General features: G+C 35.0%; 1 pseudogene; it reads left to right on the top strand.

The window, feature by feature from the left end:
- Nucleotides 1–324: 324 nt before the first annotated feature.
- On the top strand, nucleotides 325–5,457 carry LOC131650462 (zinc transporter 1-like; annotated as a pseudogene).
- Nucleotides 5,458–5,985: the final 528 nt, after the last annotated feature.

The raw sequence follows: 5,985 nt of genomic DNA, 5'->3' as shown, positions 1-5,985 counted from the left end.
AAATTAAAATATCCAAAAATGCAATGTTAATAAAAAGACAAGATATGATATTTATTATTCTTAGCAAAGATTCCAAAGGTGACAAATACAACCACTTTTATATTCTCTTAACTGTTATCTAGCATAAACTAATTTCATTGTACATATCAACTATCTATTAGCTATATAAACTATATTTTTTAAATAAACAAATATTTAGCTATTATCTGTTGCTTTTGTTTTCTATATGCTGTCTTTCATGCACTTGAAATTTTATCTCAACAAAATCATTTTCAGCCACAAAAACATTTCTCATATTCTCTTTATTTCAAAGCTTTAGAAACAATGATCAAGTTTGCAACAAACAAATTCATGACCATATCTATAATATTTCTTCTTCAAACAACAAAACTTGGTATGTTCAAAATTGTTAAAAAACATCACAAGTGTGAGTAGTACGGGAAAGTCTCACATTGTTTAGAAATATGGAGACTTAAGAATTTATAAGTGGGAAAACTCACTCACAAATTATCTTAAAATTTTTAGTGAATATATGACGTGTCTCCTACAAAAATGTGTGTTGCTCAAAAGGAATGTTCTCAAAGTAAAGAGGCTCCCTCGTTTAAACCTCCCGAATTGCGCCAACAAATGGTATTAATTAGAGTCTAATTCGAGTGAAGTGATCGACTTACTTGTATCGAAATGCCCGTGGGAGGTGTTCCGTTGAAAAATATCAACGATTGCATAAGTGTATGTGGATAAAAGAGCTTCTGCTTAATGGAGAGCATTGTTGATAGACTCACTTGAGGGAGAGTGTTGAGAAAGAATTACAAGTGTGAGTAATGTAGGAAAGTCTCACATTAGTTAGGAATGTGGAGACTTGAGCATTTATAAGAGGGAGGACCCACTAATCTACCACCTTAAGGTTTTGGATGAGTATGTGGTTTGTCTCTCACAAAAGTGTGTTGCTCAAAAAGAAAGTCCAAAAAAAAAAAAGATGTTTCCTTGTTTGATCCCCTCGAATTGCTCCAACAATTTTTTTTTAGGGTGAGAATCATTTTCTGCATTAGCTTAAGATGAGAATGCCTTCAAGGCATTTATACAAGAGTATTACAACAATTGAGACCTAAAGCAAAACATTAAAATACAAGAAAAAGAAAAAAATCGGGGGCGTAACTGATTAACACATCTTGTTATCCAGTTACACAGACAAACAGAAAAACATCTCATGTCAAGTGTAACAGGATAACGCATTTGGTTAGCTGGTTACAATAGCTCAAAACAAGCTTTTTCAGGCTCTAGAAGTGATTATTCTCCAGCTGTAATCGATTATACCGCCGTGTTAACCGATTACAACACTTAGCTTGAATTATTAAATTTTCATCCAATACACCACCTTAATTCAAGTGCTCTAGGTTTTCCATGCACATGATCATCTTCAACCTCTTGAACACATTATCTGTCATTCCCTTAGTCAACAAATCAACAACTTGGTCCTCACTTCTACAATATCTTATTTTTAACTTGCCTTCACTAACAAGCTCCCTCAAGTAGTGAAACCTCATCTCAATGTACTTGCTCCTCTCATGTGAAATTGGATTTTTAGCAAGATTAATAGCTGAAACATTATCAACCAAGAGTGTGACAACCTCACCCTCATTGCTGCCTAACTCTTCCAATAGATTCATTAGCCATACGACCTGGCACACAAAATAAAGCGACAATATACTTGGCCTCACAAGACGAGAGTGCAACAATCGGTTCCTTTTTCGAACATCATGATATTGGTGCTCCACCGAACAAAAATATATATCTAGTTGTAGACTTACAATCATCTTTATCTCCGCACCAATTGGAATCGGTAAAACCAGGTAAATTGCATTTTATGCCCGTATCCGTTGGGGAAAAGAGAATTTCGTAACCAATAGACCCTTTGACGCATCTTAGCATTCTTTTTACTAGTGCCAATTGAGACATCTTCAGTCTCTCCATGAATCTACTCACAATACCGACACTAAACACCAAATTTGGCCGCGTATTACACAAGTAACGTAATAATCCAATCAACCTTCTATATTGAGTAGGATCTTAGTTATACTCTTCTTCATTCCTGGAAAACTACAACCTTGATTCAGTTGGTATAATGGAAGCATTACAATGCCCCATATCACACTTCTTCAATATCTGGATGGCATATCTCCTTTGATGCATAAGCAGTCCCCTTTTGAACTTGTGGAACTTTATGCCAAAGAAGTATGTCATAATACCAAAGTTGCTCATCGTGAATCTTTCATAAGCTCACTCTTGAACTTAGAAATATGCATCTCGTTAATGCACGTGATCAACAAGTCGTCTACATATAGACAAAGTGTGATCACACCTTTTTGAAAAAGAATTACAAGTGTGGGGAAGTCCCACATTGGTTAGGAATGTGGAGACTTGAGCATTTATAAGAGGGAGAACCCACTAACCTATCACCTTAAGATTTTGGGTGAATATGTGGCATACCTCTAACAAATTTATGTTGTTCAAAAGGAAAGTCCCTGAAGTAATGATGCTCCCTCGTTTTACCCCCTCCCTAAATTGCACAAACAAATGGCATCACGAGCCTTTGGTTCAAGTGAAGGAATCAACTTACTTGTATCGAAATTCCCGTAGGAGGGTTCCCGTTGAAAAGTGTCAACGGAGGTATAAGTGTATGTGGATACAAGAACTTCCACGTGAGGGGGAGCTATGTGGATAGACTCACACTTGAGAGAGTGTATTGAAAAAGAATTACAAGTGTGAGTAGCGTGGGGAAGTCCCACATTAGTTAAAATTTATGGAGACTTGATCATTTATAAGTGGGAGAACCCGCTCACATATCACCTTAAGGTTTTGAGTGAATATCTGATGTGTCTCTCACAAAAATGTGTTGTTCAAAAGGAAAATCCTTAAAGTAAAGATGCTTCCTCTTTTGACCCTTCAATTGCACTAACAAAAATGTAGTTGTGAAAATGAAGTTCAAGATTCTGATCATAAAGTATATGAGGCATTGAAATACAAAATAATTGCTATGGCAATAGTTTTAGTTTCTAGCTTTATTGGTGTATGCATTCCATTCTTTGAAAAAAAAAGTTTCATATTTAAATCCGGAAAATGATTTCTATTTTTTTATTAAAACACTTGCAGATGGTGTGATTTTAGCAATGAGGTTCATACACATACTTCCTGATGCTTTCGAGACCTTATTGAGTCTTTGTATAAGCGAAAAGCTGTGGAAACTATTTCTTTTAGGAAATTTCTTTATTGACCCTCCTACCTTCTTGGTCACCCGTCGCGAAAACCTCAAAATATTCCTAAACTTCAGAAATGCATTTTCGAAGTCACCTTTTTATGAGAAAAAAAGTGGTTTCAGATATGCACTTCCGAAAACAATTTTTTTTTTTGAAAAAAACTGATTTCGGAAATGTACATCCGAAATAATATTTTTTTCCAAAAAAATAGGTGAATTCGGAGGTGCATCTCCGAATTCACCCCCTTGGAAGAATTCGGAAATGTACTTCCGAAATAATGTCTGATAGAGAAATAAAATAACAAACAACAACGATTCGATTTATTTAAAGCATGAAGATTACAAAGATCACATTACATAAAATTAAAGTTACATATTGTTAAACACGGGTAATTGACGATGAGTTCGATTAGATTCAGAATTTGACGGATCTAAAATAATTATCCAAGTCCGACCGAAACAAGCATATAATATCCAAATTAAACAACTAAATTAACCCGACACCCACTCCAACACGATTGATTGTACAAAATAACCAACGGTCGGTTTGAATCGGGCGTACAATTTGTTTGGTGTTGACTGATTGATTGATTCCTCTTCTTCTTCTCTGGCGCCATACTTCCTTCTCTCTCTATGTTCTTTTTAGTACTCTTACCAACATGTCTTTCTCTCTGCCATTCTTAAAGTATCTCATCACATCATATTCCTAACGCTCTGTCTTATTTCACACTCTCTCTCTCTCTCCACTAATGCAAGCAAAGGTAAACTGACACCAATTAAACCCATAAAAAGCTAAAAAAAAATTTCTTCTTTTGTTATTGTTCTTGTGTTTGTCACAATGGTTGGTGTTTCGAGTCGTACTCGAAGTAGGAATGTTTCACTCTTCGGTAGTATTCCATTTCATGGCTCATGTGCGTGTTCGTTGAAACCTAAGCGTAGAAAAAGTGATATGGGTTTGAGCTCTAAAAAAAGAAAGCCAAATGAAGAGTCTTTTGTGTTGCATGAAGATGTTATTTGCATTGACAGTGACAAGGAAGGAGATCAAGAGGGGTTAAAGTATTCTGATAAAAAACTTTCTGAGGCATGTGTTGAACAAGTAGAAAATGTTGATCGTGATGATGATGAGGTTGACGACATTGATGTTAAAAATGAAGAACAAAGTGGAGATATTGTTGATATTGGTGGTGAAGGAGGGTTGGGAGATTGTGAAATGAACAATTTTGAGGGTTGTGTTTATGTTGATGTTGATGATAATGGTGATCTTTCATTTCCTGGCTCGTGTTCATTGAAATCTAAGGGTAGAAAAAGTGTTATGGGTTTGAACTCTAAAAAGGGAAGCCAAATGAAGAGTCTCTTGTGTTGCATGAAGATGCTGATGTTATTCGCATTGGTAGTGACAAGGAAGGAGATGAAGAGGGGTTATGCTGATGTTATTATCATTGAAATTTCATGCACTTCGGAAATGCATCTCCGAAAACACCAATTTTTTGGTGTTTTCGGAGATGCATTTCCGAAGTATGAAAAAATCTAAAAAAAAAAAACTTCGGAGATACATCTCCGAAGCAGGGGCAAGTTGAGAAATTTCGCTGGGGTCAATAAAGAAATTCTCTTTCCTTTATCGAGTTTTGTTACAGTGGTGACAACCATTGCAACATTGATTATGGAAGCTTTGATTATTGGATACGAAAAACATATTTGAAATGAAAAACTATCAAACCATTGGATGATGATGATGAAACTTATGGAGCTAATGATAGTACTAATAGTCAAGTTCATAACTTTGCTATTGCATCGGATAAATTGGATTTAACAAATCGTCTTCGATATATCTTAAAATCTCAAGTAACTCATAAATTCTATTATCTATTATTATTTATCACACACGGTCACATTATTTTTTTCTTCTTATATAAACAAATTTTTTCATTTCTTCCATGATTTTATTGGAATTAAATTTGAGTTTATTTTCAATTATTCATATGATAAAACATATGCAGATTTTGGAACTAGATATTGTGTTGCACTCATTCATTTTAAGGATATATCTTGGTGTGTCAAGAAGTTCTAAAATAGCTTGGTTAGGGTGTCAGGGAAGGGTTGGGCGAGAGAACGGTGTGCCCAATGCGAGGCTCATAATTGTGCCTATAAATAGAAGTTTTCAGTCCAATGTAAAAGAAGTTTTGGTTGATCGGAGGAGTACATAATTGGAGTTGGTTCAATTTGATCTACAACAAGAGGATAAGAAAGGAAGTCTGGAGGCAGAAGAGTTGTCCAAGATACATGGTAGGTCTCGTTTCCGAAGTCGACATATCTAAGAAAACCAATTGTTGCGTTAGCCACGTGTAAGCGTAACTAAAATTATTATTGTTGGAGTTAGATATAGTCATTATGTTCATGTAATAAATAGTTCATGATATTATATATAAATTTAACTATAATATTAATGACTCTTTAAACTTAATGGTTGTTTTACTTTCGCAACCTAAAAATTGATTTTCTGGTGTGACATGACATCGAAAGGTACATGTCATTATTAGATCCAAGATAATCACCTATTGAGTACTAATCCTAGACAAAGTTATGGGCTCAATGTCCACACTAGCAAAATTGGTGTGGAGTCTCAGCTATTGAGACTAAATACTTTATGTTGGTCAATAGTAACATATATTGTTTTATTGGGTAATACAATGATTTCACAGCGTGGAGAATGAAAGGAGATACCAATAAGTGTA

This window comes from Vicia villosa, linkage group LG2 (assembly GCF_029867415.1).
Source record: "Vicia villosa cultivar HV-30 ecotype Madison, WI linkage group LG2, Vvil1.0, whole genome shotgun sequence".
Lineage (NCBI taxonomy): Eukaryota > Viridiplantae > Streptophyta > Magnoliopsida > Fabales > Fabaceae > Vicia > Vicia villosa.
The sequence above is the reverse complement of the archived record's forward strand: the minus strand, read 5'-3'. Positions and strand labels throughout refer to the sequence as shown.